We start from the raw sequence: 16,594 nt of genomic DNA, 5'->3' as shown, positions 1-16,594 counted from the left end.
GTGGTCCAGGATAACACTGTTGTGCACTGAGGAGGGAAAATTAAATTTTCACCTGACACATAATTGGTATGGTGGGCTGTTAAATCTCTAGTTTCTGAATTTATGGTTGAAGTAGTTACCCATATAAAACAGCATTTATGATAGGAAGAGTCTAATGAAACCCAATGGAACTGCTTTCTTTTTTCAAACAGTAAGCCAAAAGCAATAACATATTCTTGCAGTCATCATAAACATTACTATTGAGCTTTAGATGACCAAGGAAAGATGGTGATTCCTATATGTAACTTATCTGTTTCCCTAAATAGAACACAGATGAGATACTGTTTTTTTAATACATTAAGCTCATTATAAACTTAATTAAATTTCGTCCGTTAATTCAGATGTCTACTTTTACTAAAGAAATCAACACAGCCCTTGACTGGTATGTAGCTATTAAAATTTTTTTTTCAACGTTTATTTATTTTTGGGACAGAGAGAGACAGAGCATGAACGGGGGAGGGGCAGAGAGAGAGGGAGACACAGAATCAGAAACAGGCTCCAGGCTCTGAGCCATCAGCCCAGAGCCCGACGCGGGGCTCGAACTCACGGACCGCGAGATCGTGACCTGGCTGAAGTCGGACGCTCAACCGACTGCGCCACCCAGGCGCCCCATGTAGCTATTGATCTAGAATGTCCTCTTGTACCCATCCTAACAAGCAGAGATTATTAGAAACTATATTTTCACCTGCCAGTAATATTAGCACACATTCAGCTTATAATGTCAACTCCCTGACTTGGGCCACAGTTTAGTCCACAAGGACTTTGATCATCATCTTATCATGCCATAGGAGGTCCTACTCTCAATTACACTGTGACAGCATTCTACTAACATTTGGAAAGCTAGAATCACCAGACATTCTCAAAACACCAAATATCCCAAGTTATGAGTTAATAAAAGAATAACAAAAAGTTAAGATACCCAATTCAATGATGGTCTTAGAGGTCAAGTAGTCTTGGTTTATATTATAATAAATTATCCAAGGTAAAGTACCAAGTACTGCCCTCAGCATATTTTATTATTGCAAAAGATATATCATACCTATTGCATATTTTAACAATTTGGAGACAAATTGATATTTTGGACACAAATGTATATTGGGAAACCTGGAAGCTTTCTACTTTATGTGGAATCTAAAGGAAGTGAAGGTTCTCAATCTTCTCCAGAGACATACTCATCTCTACTACTGGACTATTTGAGGCAACAGGTACAATGTTCAGGGTGCATTAGTTCCATTCACTGTGCAACTCCAAGGATACCATTCAAAGCTGACAAAAATGTGGGAGATTCCTTGGAATTAGACAGTGCCCAATCTTCATGATTATATATAGTGACCCGAACAAGTATATGACAGAGTAGAATTCTCTTTAATCCATAAGAAACTCTTACTGGAAATCCTAAGTAGATGCCCCTAGAGTTCTGGAGATAATCCATGATATCTTGGGGAAATAAGGAAAGATACCTTTTTAAAAAGTTGTTCCTAGCTTTTCTGAGCACTAACATAAACTGAATGGTTTACTCTGAGATACCAGGTGATCACTCCAGGTGATATCACTTGAGTACCCATCATGAGCTGGTGTTGTATGCACAGTGAACAATATTTATTATTGAACATTAGAGATGAGGCTAGGTTCAAATAAGTTTGAAGGCACAAGTAGGTCGCATGAGCACACAGCTCATTAGCCTAAAATATCCACCCTATCACTTTCCTCAATCTACACTTATGGCTTCATAGACATTACAAATATACAGATAATGCAGAAAAAAATTAGTCTTATTTTAAAGACAGACCTCTAACATTTTCTAGCACCAGCACAACATGCAATATTTTGGTGAAACACTCCTGGGCCGAAAATGTTAATGATATATCTCACTGCCACCTCTATTAGAAAGAAGAGATGGTTAGAGGTAAGGATGTCTAACATTTGGGGCTAATAGACTATATTTTAAGTGAGTTTTTAAGAGTAATATTAGAAACCTAATGATCAGCTTTGGGAAAAAGGGATGCAAATGCTCAGCTTCAAATGTTCCAAGAGTGTGATATCTTCGTCCTGTATGAATGCTCAAAAAAGCCTTCAACTGTAGGAAAGCCTATAAATGTCAAGTAACCCTTTACCCTGCCGCACTCAGTTTTCCCACAAAGGACTCATGAACCAAGTGATAGTGGCAGCAGGGATAAACACTGTACATAGCCGAATATTGACTTCCCCTTATCAAGGCTGACCTGATTGACAACACTAGTAGATGTAGAATTTTCCAGTGACATGAACCAATTCCATGTGGCATCATCCCCTCAGACAATCAAATAGTATGGTGGATTTTTTTTTTTACACTGAATGTTTCCCACCCTGAAAAAGAGACATTACTGATTGGAAATCACCATTATACACACTATACTTTAGAAAGCATTACCTTATGAAAATTACTAAATGTGTTATTTAATATTATGATATAACCAACAATAATACTTATGACCAAAATGATTTTTAAAATTAAAGATACAAGGCTGTACACTATTACTCATGGGACTCACCAATCTTGACATGTATTCCATCTTTCAGAAGTAGTTGCCCTAGAGTACACTGGAATTAATATAAAATACGTATCTAATATTCTAAATGGTGACAACAACTTGAAAGGTTTTTTTTTTTTTCTTATCCTAAATCATAGCAACTGACTAATATGGGGCATCATTTTTCTTCCCATACAAAATACAAGGATCCAGAGGGTGAAAAATAGAAAGAAGAGGTGAATCTTGTGATCATATCCATGACCTACTTGAGAGTATATGGTCTACTCCTTGTAATCTAAGACTGTGCATGCCCACTGATCTTGTGCAAACAAACAAACAAAAAACAAAAAACAAATTACATGCATGAGGTATTTTGGAATAGCCTACCAGATAAAGTATTCTGTGGTGCTGCCTGAGAGCAAAGGAAACATAGCATAGATAAAAGAGAAAAGCAGTTGAAAATACCACCTGTGGCCTTGCGATCAGCTATAGGAATTAGTATATAATAACAACCTCTTCACTCTTATTTTACATTTAAAATTCCCTAGTTTTTTAATAATGTTTGTTCTTATAATCCATAAGCATGGAATGTTTTTCCATTTTTCTGTGTCCTCTTCAATTTCTTTCATAAGTATTCTATAGTTTTCAGAGTACAGATCTTTTACCTCTTTGGTTAGTTTAGTCCTAGGTATCTTATTATTTTTGGTGTCACTGTAAATGGGATTGATTCCCTGATTTCTTTTTCTGCTGCTTCATTATGGTGTATAGAAATGCAACAAATTTCTGTACCTTGATTTTATATCCTGTGACTTTGCTGAATTCACGTATTAGTTCTAGCAAGTTTTTTGGTGAAGTCTTTTGGGATTTCTGCATAGAGTATCGTGTCATCAAATACCCAAAGCAATCTATACATTTAATGTAATCCTTATCAAAATACCACCAGCATTTTTCACAGAGCTAGAACAAATAATCCTAAAACTTGTATGGAACAACAAAAGACTCTGAATAGCCAAAGAATTCCTGAGAAAGAAAAAGCAAAGCTGGAGACACCACAATTCCAGAATTCAATCTATATTACAAACCTTTAGTAATCAAGACAGTATGTTACTGGCACAAACACAGACACATAGATCAATGGAACAGAATAAAAAACCCAGAAACAGGAAACCATCAAAATCCTAGAGGACAACACAGGCAACAACCTCCTTGACCTCAGCCAGCAACTTCTTGCTAGACACATCTCCAGAGGCAAGGGACACAAAACCAAAAATGAACAATCAGGACTTTATCAAGATAAAAATCTGCACAGTGAAGGAACAATAAACAAAAATAAAAAGCAACTGACAGAATGGGAGAAGATATCTGCAAATGACGTATCTGGAAAAGGGTTAGGTATCCAAAAGCTATAATGAACTTATCAAACTCAACACCCAAAAAACAAACAACCCAGGTAAGAAATGGGCAGACAGGAACAGACATTTTTCCAAAGAAGAAGACATACAAATAGTTAACAGACACATGAAAAGATGCCCAACATCACTCATCATCAGGGAAATACAAATCAAAACCACACTGAGATACCACCTCATACTTGTCAGAATGGCTAAAATCAACAACACAAGAAACAACAGATGTTGGTGAGGATGTGGAGAAAGATGAATCCTCTTGCACTGTTGGTGGGAATGCAAACTGGTGCAGCCATGTTGGAAAACAGTATGGAGGTTCCTCAAAAAATTAAAACTAGAACTACCCTACATTTGCACCCAGCATTTGCACTACTAGGTATTTTCTCAAAGGACAGAAAAATACTGCTTTGAAGGGTAGATGCACCCCAATGTTTATAGCAGCATTAGCAACAATCACCAAACTGTGGAAAGAGCCCAAATGTCCATCTACTAATGAATGGCTAAAGATTATGTATACACACACATACATACATACATACATACAACGGAATATTACTCAGCCATCAAAGAGAATGAAATCTTGCCATTTGCAACAACTTGGATGGACCTAGAGTGTATTATGCTAAGTGAAATAAATCAGGCAGAGAGAGACAAATGATTTTCACTCACGTGTGCGATTTAAGAAGCAAAACAGATGAACATATGGAAAAAAAGAGACAGACAAACCATTAGAGACTCTGAATGGGGTGCCTGGGTGGCTCAGTTAAGCATCTGAATCTTGGCTTTGGCTCAGGTCATGATCTCATGCCTTTGTGTGTTTGAGCCCCACCTCACACTCTGCACTGGTAGAATGGAGACTGCTTGGGATTCTCTCTCTCTCCCTCTCCCTCTCTCTCTGCCTCTCCCCCACTCATGCTGTCTCTGTCTCTCTCAAAATAAATAAATAAACTTAAAAAAAAAAGAGACTCTGAGTGACAGAGAACAACTGAGGGTTGATGGAGGGAGGTGGGTGGGGATGGGCTAGATAGAGGATGGGTATTAAGGAGGGCACTTGTGATGGGCACTGGGGGGTGTATGTAAGTGATGAATCACTGAATTCTACTCCTGAAACCAATATTGTACTGTATGTGAACTAACTAGAATTTAAATAAAAATTTGCAAAGAAAAAAAAATAAAGTGATCGTAAAGGAATAAGATTCCAGAGAAACAACAAAAATGACTTTTTCAATAAATTGTATCTAAAACTCCAAAAAAACCCAAAACAAACCCCTAGCTGATAACTTTAAATACCTTTCAAGTATTTTTGATTTTGTAAATGTATTTTTTAAATACAAAATATCAGTGTTTAGATAGAGGATAATATTATGTTCAAGTACCCAAGCCCTCAGTAAATGAAAACTACATGCTTCCAATTACTCAGACCAAAATAGCAGCCAGTATGTTCCTTTCATAAGTAAGCCAGTATGCCATTACTCTGTTCAAAATCTTCCATAACTTATTATTACATACATACTATTACATACAGAATTAAATACACAATCATCTAGCTTTTTAGACCAAAGCCTAGACCAAAATTTCTCCACTATCTTGTCTTTTACCAATCTGATCATTTCTCATAGCACATTCTTCCTTTCTCAATCAGTTACAGAAATATTGGTTACCCTTTAGAATCAATCTGTTTCTAAATTCTTATTAGAAGGGAAAAAGTTGGGGCACCTGGGTGGCTCGGTCGGTTAAGTGCCCGACTGTGGCTTAAGTCATGATCTCATAGTTCATGGGTTCCAGCCCCGGACAGGCTCTGTGCTGAGCTCAGAGCCTGAAGCCTGCTTCAGATTCTGTGTCTCCCTCTCTCTATATCCGTCTCCCTCTCGCACTCTGTCTCTGTCTCTCTCTCTCAAATATAAATTTTTAAAAAAATAAAAGTTTTAAAAATAAGACAAAAGTTATTGTCCACCTTCTACCCCATTTAATCCTAAATGAATCTCAGAATTCTTTTCTCCAACATGCTATCAAAATAGTGTTTGAAGAATTGTGGTATATTAATGGCCTCACTATTTTATGCATCCACACAGCTATACTCTTCACTATTTGATTTTGATGTTTATCCCATTTAAAATGTTGAAGATATTTTTCCACCCCCTGACTTTGAATTTTGCAAATAATTGGCTTTAGCCAATTGAATGTTAGCAAGTATAAGTTGACCAATGGCTAGAAAGTGCATGAGCAGTTGGGATTTCTATCCTGTGATACAGCCAACTCCATGAGAAAAATATCCCTGGCCCAGACACCTAGTTCCAAAAGAAGAATTTAGGACATATGGAGAACAGCTGAGACTATCCAGATTCCCCATAAGAAAATGCCTAGAACTGCTGTGTGCCCAAACAAATTGTATTAAATAATTCTTTTCATAAAGACAGATGATACCTTTTTATATATAGATTATATGACTAAAAAGAAGGAGTTCAAAGTTTAAAATACTTTCATTTCCTCTTTGCTATTTATTATAATAGAAAATGAAACAAAAACTTTAAAGGCCATGCTCTAGCTTTGAAAAAGAAATTTTAATTAAAAACTTCAGTGACAACTGTTTTGAATAAAGGCGCTAAAATGAACAAGAGCCTAATAATAACCAAGGATGATAGTAGAGGAAACTGTGGTCATCTTTGGGAGTGTGAGTGGAAAGGAAAAGGAAGGCAAGTGAAGAGATATTCTGAGAAAGTGAAGAGGCAAGTGAAGAGATATCCTGAGAAAGGTGAAAGAGATCTGTTCTCAATATTGACCCATTTTTCCTTTCTCTATCTTCCCGGATATCAGTCTACTCCTATATTCAAAATCCTGGTGCCTATGATTCATTTTCCTCTATAACCTCTGTGCCTGCCCTTGCTAGTCAACATGTAGCCAGGATGGCAGGGGTCAGCAAAAGGAGCATTAGGGTTTATCAGGGAGAGACCTGTTGGGGATCAGTGATTAATGAGCTACAGAGTGACTATTCTTGCTAAATTTAACAATATATTTTATCATAGAAAGAAATTCATTCTGGTTGCTTACGTTTGAAGGCATACAACATATTACTATGGCTCCAGTTTATTACTGAGGTGAAATAATAACTTTGGTAGGCAAAATAATAAAAATTTCAGCCTCGTATATAACATTGTTAATTTGAGATCATGTGTTCCATGCATTGTTGAAACTTTCACACAATTCAATTTTTTTAGAACCCCACCTATTCTCAATTGAGGATGGTCTGCATATATTAAAATCATAATTTCTAAAAATCCCATCTTGCATAACAGGCTAAGTGCACAAAATCCATAGCCATCAAGTTCTGTAGAAGAAATAAAAGAAATAGTTCTATTATTTAATTTTTTAGATGATTTAAAAATATTATGAATTTGAATCAAAATATATACATAGATAAGTAAACCAAAAAGAATACATGGATTATATTTAATATTTTATTTGCCACCACAAATTGGAAATGGAAAAATTATGTAATAGTAATTTATTATAGTAACTAAACATTGAAATTCAGAGGCAAATAAGATTATGCATTTTTAGTGCCAACATAGAGACTAGATGAGCAACTGTTTACATTTAAATATCTTTATTCATTTGAAGTAATCATAATTTGATTCAAATATTATTTGCATTTTTATTTCTCACAAAATATTCATATTTTTAAAACCATCTTTTGGCTAGATATACTATAAAGTTTTGCCATACATAATATAATTTAAGTCATAGATTTGAAAGAGAGAGAATCTGCTTTGATTATTTTACCATTTTTTAACATGACAAAGTTAAATATATTAAGAGGGACTATTATGAAGTGTCTAGACAAACACTAATATTTCTTAAATGGAACCCGAAATAAGGAAAATTCTTTGTGAAGATTTTTGGACTTGAAGACACAACTGTCAAAATTAGAAATTCAGAATGATGCTACCATGTCAAGGCCCATATGCACCAGCTGGCTAATATTTTACAGAAGGCTTCTTAAAATTTTTTTTAATGTTTATCTATTTTTGACAGAGAGAGAGAGAGAGACAGAGCATGAGCAGGGGAGGGGCAGAGAGAGAGGGAGACACAGAATCTGAAACGGGCTCCAGGCTCTGACAGAGCCTGATGCGGGGCTCAAACTCGCAGACCATGAGATCATGATCTGAGCCACAGTTGGACGCTCAACCAACTGAGCCATCCAGGCACCCCTTACAGAGGGCTTTCTTGACTGTTGTTGGTATCAGGATCTGAATCATTTAACCAACACACCTGGTGATTGCTGAGAGCAATCCTCAGGGCCTGATAGAGAGCCATGCTTGGCTACAGTAGTAGAGTAGCCCATTCCTTTCAAAGAGTATTTTCTCTAGTTAATGTCTTTTGTTCTTTGCCCTCTTTTCTTATTTGGGCCAAGTCCTCTCTTTGGTTGCTAGTGTGGGTGGCTACCCGATCCATGTGCTTGTCACATGCCTAGTCCAAGCCAGGCTTCCTCAGCAGTAAATCCCAACTGCAACAAATTGTGAACTTGTGACAGATCAATACAGGACTGTTTAAAGTGTTGATGTGCCCTATTGAGATACTCACAAGGTTCTCCACATTTCCATCATGATAATTTCAGACACCCAGAAGCCAAGTAAGTCTTAAAAACAGTACCTTCTCTTTCCCACAATTTCCTTTATGTGGTTCAGTCTCTGATAGTTTTTCATCACAGCAATTTTAAAGGAGTTCTAGGATAACTTTATTTTTTTTCCCGCAATTTCAAAGCATCCCAGTTGTTCCAAGTAGAAGTAGCTCCATGCTGTATCCAGCTGGAGCACTGCATAGTTATTCAGTTCTCTGCAACACTCAGAAAATGTGTCAGTGTCCAACAGACACAGCAAGACTATTCCATATTATTTTCTTTTCAGGAAAGCTCTGCCCTACTGATGATATCCCATAGGTAAAATAAGGGCTTTTCTTTCTGATGGAGGAATTCTGGTTGCTCTGCCTGTCTGGTTAGTTGCATGTTGTTTCAGGATTTACCACCTATTCAACCCTCTCTGATAATCTTCATAGTCTATAAATCCTCCAAATTCTTCTTATTCTTTTATTTTGGCGTTATTTTTCTCTTCTTCTCCAACCTGAGGTTTATCTCACATCCTCTTCAGACTGTTTTAGTTAGAGCACTATAGTTTTTACATTGTGTTACTACTCGTTCTTTAAGTGTTTCTCCTAATTGAAGTTCTTTCTCATTTATGACAATTTTGATATTGTTTTATTGAAAGCCAAAGGTTTCAGCTCTGTTAGACTTCAGTTCTCTGCTTTTAATATACAACCAGTCCTCCAACAAGTGTTTTTTGTTTTGTTTTGTTTTTTTACCTTTTCTTGGTCTTGGAGGTGAAAATACTCAACTGTGGCAATTCCTATTGTATTATAACTTTCATTTCCTGTTTCATGCTCAATTGCTTTTTAACATACTTCTTCTATTATCTTTCCTGCTTTACTTTTGCAACCTACTAGCTTGTCAGAGTCCTTAGCAAGGTCCTTCAATGCCAAACCAACTTCTTCATTTTCAACTGTATACAAAGATCCCCAAAGTTGCACTCTGTCTTCCCTTAAAAACTAGGTCAGGTTTGCTTGAATTCCATGCCACCCTGCGCCATCAGGGCTTCTGCAGCAACCCACCAAGTACCTGGATGCAGAGGCAGCCGTGGTTTGTTTTCATTACACATGAGGACCCCCGTGTTCAATGTACTTTGATTATATGCCAGTGCCTATAACAGATGTTCCATTCACTTTTGCATTTGTGTCTCATTACCTTAAAAAAATAAAATACAGTGATTTTACCTATTTGGAGAATGAGATTTCTGAAAGTTAGGAAGTTAACTGTGAAAGCTGTAAATCCAGGATTAAAGATGTTCACATACGATTTTCTAATTTCCACCAATAAGATTCTTGACTATGTTTACATTGTGGTGGTTTTTCATATTTGAGGACATATGTTTGCTTTTATATGGGCAATACAAAACCAGCAGAAAGAAAAAAAAAGTTGTCCTTTAACTTCTATGTACTGGGGATTCAACCATTCCTTACTAAGTATACAGTCCTATCTGTTAAGCTTCTCTCAAAGTAGTGGAGCATAATTAAATTGCCATGGTAGCAGGGAGCAAGCATATATGAACAATATGAAATATGTACCAAATATGGGTACAAAGTAAAGTGACCCAACTGCAAATGTTTTCTCTCAAAGTACAGCCTTGTAGGTGAGGTTTGGTAGAGGAAGCTGTTAACTTTAGTATCTATTGTCTTTACCACTTGATTGTAATAGCTCCTTGTTAGTAGGGGTTCCATCTTGTTTGCTTTTGTATCAGCAGATCTCTGAGTGTTAAGCTGAGCACTAAATGTTATTTCTCAAATGAGTGAACACTCAATAAGATGGATTGATAATTGACTTGTCAATATCAACAAGATCCAATCTAGGAGCCTAAATATGAGAACAAGCTCTGGTCAATGAAAGAGAGAGAGTATGCTTATCATACTGGTAAAAGTTTCAGGTTAGGTCTCTAAATATAAGGGGTAATAACAGGAACTTGGCAAGGAATAAGGACAAAGCATGCGTTTAATCCTAGAAACTCTGTGCCGAAATGTGGATAAGACAGATTGATAAGGTAAAATGTAAATTTGTAATAACAGTGAATAAAAGGTTTTTCTCTAGATTCACTAAAAAATGAGTCACATTAACTAAGGTGTCTCCAAGGTATAGAAGCTTAGAAACTCTGAATAGGCCAAAATATCCCTGTTGGATGGAGGTCTGGGCAATCTGAGACATTTGGAAACATATTCTGCTTCTTTCTGTACAGGTTCAGAAACTGGTGCAAGAATGATTTGCATGCAGAAATCTAACTTTCATGTATTGACAATGAACTACTTTATAGTTCCATTTATTCAGGGTGACTCTGAATCCAAATCTGGATATAAACATGTTGACTTGACATAATTATCAATGGCATAACTTTGTTTTCCAAAGTGTCTCAGTTTGAATGATAAATTAATTTGGACTTTATTGAAACTTTATTTTACTCATGTTTATTTTACTTATAAGACTTTATCTGTCATATCTCCCATAGAAGAATTCAAATTTCTGGACAATGGCCATGCATTTCCCATGTAAACACAATATGTTATAGTTGATCGCACTGAAAAATCCTTAAAAATCCTAAAAATCCTTAAAAATCCTATAAAAATCCTCTCTTAAAATCCTGACTCTACTCCTAATGTGAGGTTGGGCAAATTATTTTAACTCTAAACTTTAGTTTTATTGTCTATAAAGTAGAAATAATTATAGTACCTGGTATACAGTTTGAAAATTAAATAATATACAGTTTGACATATATGTAGAAGGCTAAGCATTGTGCTTGGAACATATACTACTTAGTAACTTCAACAGTTTAGTTATTATAATACAAATTAATATAATATACTATAACAGATGTTATGAGTTCACAATAAAAGTTATAACTTGCCGGGAAAGGGGACAGGATTGAGTTAAAAGGGAAAGGATTGAGTTAATTAAAATTTATGGATAAAGGAAACACTTATGTCAATGCAGTGGAGGACAATCTCATGAAAATGAAAGAAACATGAATAAAATCACAAAAGAAAATGTATGTTTAATGCAGAAACTGATAGGTGATTCATTTCATAAAATTTCAGAATAAGTAAAAATGAATAAAGAGCAATAAATTGTAATAAATAATATGAGGAGTATTTACTTGGTTTTCCAGCTCTAAATAGGTCCTGCTTGAATTTGAATCTTTTTTTTTTTCACTAACTAGATGTATATCTTGAGTAGATAAACTAGACTTTGTGTGTATTATTTTTTTCATCTAGAATATGTTTCAGTAGAACATGTTTCACCTAGAACATATTTCATCTAGAATATGAAATAGTCATTAGAATATGTTGACTAATAGCTTCTATTTCATAAGGTTTTTCTGAGAGTTAAATAATTCTCATATATAACACATACATAGTACAAATATACACATACACATATATATGTAATATTGCTTAAAATAGCTTTTGACATGTAGAAAGTGTTCATTAAATGCTAGATACTTCAATATCAAAACTGTTAATAACATAATCAAAAGATATTGTCAAGAAATTGATGGGAAGGGTTCATTGGACCTGATGTCTTTAAGCTTTAAAGGAAAGCATGCCATTACCTTAGGAGACATGAGAGGATGTGGATTCAGGCTAAAAAGATGAAATTTATGGAATAGATGGTATTAAATTTAAAGTGCTGCTGGGGCATTCAGTTACTGTTGTTCAGGTGACAACTAAGAGTTTTATGGCTAATTGCCTTCAGAAACGATCAGAGATCGAACTACGGAGTATGCTTTAATGAAGGCTGGGATGCATGGAGACTCACAATAGAAAGCACAGTCATGGATAAAACAACTTGCCCAAAGCCACTGTGCCAATAGGTGGTAAATTGGGGACTCAGGGGTTAGTTTGAGAAGTGCGGAAATTTCCTTGAAACTCCATTACCTATAGAATGGTGGGATAGGGTTAGAGAATTCCCTTCTCCCCCCATCAAGAAAAGTCCCTTAATTTTTACAGAAGCTCTTTAAAAAAAAATTAATGTTTATTTATTTTTTGAGAGAGACAGAGAAAGAGCCAGGGAGCAGGGAGAGGAAAAGGAGGGGGGACACACAGAATCTGAAGCAGGCCCCAGGCTCTGAGCTGTCAGCACAGAGCCCGACTCTGGGCTCCAACTCATGAACTGTGAGATCACAGCCAGAGCCAAAGTCTGCCTGAGCCACTTATATGCCCCTTTACAGAAGTTCTTAATTTGGTTTTGAGCATGGACACTGGATTCAGCTACAATTTATCTGTTAACACAACCAGAAAGATTTGATTCTGTGGGCCTTATACCACCTTAAAATTATTTTCAAAGACGCTAGATTTTTCTTTAATTGACTGTATTATCAATTTCTCTGAATGGATTCTTTTTTTTCCCAAAAGTTTATTGTATTTCTCCCTTTCTCACTCCTTACCAAAGACAAGACATATTTATTCTAAATGAAGTTACTGAGAGGAAATTATGCAGAATTTAGCAGCTTTCTCTTGGTTTTATGGGGTTCTTACATCCTTATCCAACTAGAAGTCACAGTTATCTAGTTCTGCTTGTGACTGAGTGGTTTCATTACTGAGCTGAATAGTGTGCCCTCCAAAATTCATGTCCACCAGAACCTGTGAATGTGACGTTATTTGTAAATGTGATCTGAGCAGATGTAAGCAAGCTAAATGAAGTCATACTACATTCAGATGGGCTCTAAATCCAATGACTGTGTCCTCATAGGGAGAGGGAGATTTGGAGAGACACAGAGATATGGAAGTAAGAGGATTATGTGAAGATGAAGACAACAATTGGAGTGATGCGGTTATAGTTGAGGAACACCAAGGATTGCTGGCCATCACCATTCACTAGGAAGAGGCAAGAAAGAATTCTTCCCTACAGCCTTCACAGAGGACATGGTCCTGCAGACATCTTGATTTCAGATTACTAGCAACTAGTACTCTGCAAGAAGAGATTTCTGCTGTTTTAAGCTACCCAGCTTGTGGTAATTTGTTATGGAAACCTTATGAAACTAATCCTGGAGTGAAATATTGGGAAATTGATGTAGTCCTATGCCAAGTTCTCCAAATAGCTATAACAGGGATGCATACATATTCTTTTGTCTTCTTTTCAAATATACACTTGGGTAGGAGGATGAGGAGAAGGGGGAGCAGGTGTGTAATTTGTTCTTTCATTAAAATATCAACATAATGTTTCCTCACTAGGGAGGCCAAATTTAGGAAAATAAACTATACCAGCAATTATAAATAAACTCTGGAAAATTTGCTGAAAAGACCTTTCTAAGACTGAACAAAGAAAATTGTCAAACACTTTGGAACTATATCCTCCTAGAATTGCTTTGGTTTCTGGTTTCAAGGCTACTGTTTCAGAGTAGTAATGCCATTTATAAATATATAATGTCACTTCCCCTTAGCCTGTGAATCCCATATTTGGAGGGGCCATATGTATTATGCAGGCTGTTTTATCCCTTATCTCTTGAACAGTGTCGGTCACATGAATACTATTCAATAAATACCTATTTATGTTAATGTTTTTGGGACACTAAGACAATGTTTTTTTTTCAATATATCATTGGAAAACCCAAACATATGTAGCCATGACAATGGTAACATATCTAACAGGAGAAAGAAATAGAAAATTAGGGGAAAATAATACAAATGGCCAGTAATCTACATATGTAAAAGATTTTGCTTCAAAACATTCAAAAGAATAAGCCAGTAAGTTTCTATTTTCTCCCCTTGATTGTAAAAATAGGAAAAATAATGATACCTAAGAATAGACAGAGCCTGGAGAAAAAGCACTGGCCCAAGTGGTAAAAAGAAGGCCACTACATACACTATATGCTCAAATAAAATTAAAAATAAAAAAAAAAAAACCACAAAGCAAAACACAGCTCTACCATGGCTGTTTCCAGATGGTCGCATTTTATTTTATTTGTTTGTAATGCTAATGTGTTCATCCTAAATATGATTTCATAAATATGTATATGTAGTTTTATCTTAAAACTACAAAAATAAATATGTAATTTTATCTTAAAACAACTAACGGTCCATAATACCTAATGACAATCAATTTAAACATAATAATGTTGAGTCCTAAGCAGTGCCTTACACATAGCCATTGTTTTATAAATAGTAACTGCCATTACTGCCATTGTTGTTATTGGGAAAATGATCACGGGACAGTGTGTGCTATGAGACAACACGGGACTAAAGATGGGATTTGGGGAATAAGAATGTTTACAATCTCAGACAAAAATTACATGTGTGAGAATTTACATATACCCATTAATGAGAGTAAGAAAATTTTTCATTGTCTTATGTATTTTATAATTAAACATATAATGACTAAGTGTTGGATATTCTGTGAGTAAAGTGTGATCTATAAGGAAGAAGTAAATCAACAATCTTCAGAAGGGAAGGATCCGATAAAACGATCCAAATGACTTAGTAGATGAAGTCAAGTTTAGATTATTCTAACTAATGGAATGTAGCTTTAATTAAATGCCTTGAAAGTGAAGTAGCCTCTTTTAAACTAGAATTTTATCGATTTAAGTAGTACTTAAATCCAATAAAGATACAGTTGGATGTTCAGGTATCTTGGTTTTACTTTGGAAAATTCTACTGTAAGGGAAATATATATATCTGGCTTAAGACCAAGCTGTTAAATCTTTTAAAACCTAGAGTTAATTTTAAATTGAATAAAAATATTTGTTTTTTAAATAATCAGGTATATAATTTATGGGGTTGTAAAGTTGGTATCAGTATGCAGAGCCAAAATTAAAAAAAACGTTCGGTAAACGACTAATGTTTGGTAAAAAGAGTTTGGTAATCACTCTTCAATTTCACTAACAACCTTTTTACCATAAACTCAATTCAATAGGCATTCATTGAGAAACTTCTCCTTATATGTTTTCAGTAGTTTAGTAGGTTCTGAAAGTACAGTGTTGAGGCTAATGAAACAGTATTTTAGATCTTATGACATAAGACTAGATTAAAGCAATATCTCACTCAATCCCCCTTGAAATAATTTTTATTAAAAGTTTACAACTGATTTAATAATACATAAATAATAGAAATTTGAGGTTCCTGTTATTATTTAGAATACATTTATTAAGAATTTCTTTTTTGATTTTCCAATAGTATTTAGAGGATAACATGAATATTAAATTATTCCCCCACTACCACTGCCTGCCATGTTCTCATTTTCATAAATCTATTTATCTTTGTATCATGAGCGTATTTACAACACTTTTCCCATGTCTATGTAATGATAGCATAATGGGAGGAGTTGGGGTAGAAATTTCCTTTCACCTCCCTATTTACGTACAGATCAATAAACTTGGATTCAGAGGACCATCACCATGGTAATATTAAGAAGATTAACAGTAAGAGTATATATGTAAGTATTTGCAATTAAACTATCTATTCTAACATTGTGGAAATTGAGGTCATCAGTATAAGTACCAATATTCTCTACACAATTACACTGAAAAGTGAACAAAGAGGAAATTATTTTCCTCTTGTTTTCAAAAGAGAAAATGTGTACCTCATGAAATAAATTATTATCCATTCAAAAGAAGGGCCCTCTAAAACTACTTCAAAATGTGTGCTTTTCTTGGGACAAGTCTAAAGTAGACATTGGGGACACAAATGCAATTTGAAACATTTCATTTCTACATTACTTCTATAGTCTCTGTTATTACAGCTTCTCTCATAGTTAAAGAAGAAATGGAGCACTGAACTTTGTGTCAACAGAAGGGAATAGAAAAACAACCCTCAAACTCAATACTGTTTAGTCCAATTTATGAAGTGATTCAAGGCAGGTAATTCAGATACTGGAAAAACTGTCTTTCACTTAAGTACCAAAAAAATCTAATTTAATGCAGTTGATATCTTCATTTCAGCCAGGAAAGCTGTTTCATCTTCATTTTAGCCTAGATTGCTACTATATGAAGTGACAGTGGCTTTACATGCTCTGGTTGTATATTTATTTTTCGAAAAGAGCTGAGGCACCAT

At 35.2% G+C, this 16,594-nt stretch overlaps 1 pseudogene; it reads right to left on the bottom strand.

Annotated features, from left to right (window-relative positions):
- Window positions 1-8,164: 8,164 nt before the first annotated feature.
- Window positions 8,165-16,594, bottom strand: part of LOC123608353 — a 77,879-nt pseudogene continuing 69,449 nt past the window's right edge.

Source organism: Leopardus geoffroyi, chromosome A1 (genome assembly GCF_018350155.1).
Source record: "Leopardus geoffroyi isolate Oge1 chromosome A1, O.geoffroyi_Oge1_pat1.0, whole genome shotgun sequence".
In the NCBI taxonomy this organism is placed as follows: Eukaryota; Metazoa; Chordata; class Mammalia; order Carnivora; family Felidae; genus Leopardus; species Leopardus geoffroyi.
This window is presented reverse-complemented; position numbering and strand designations above follow the sequence as displayed.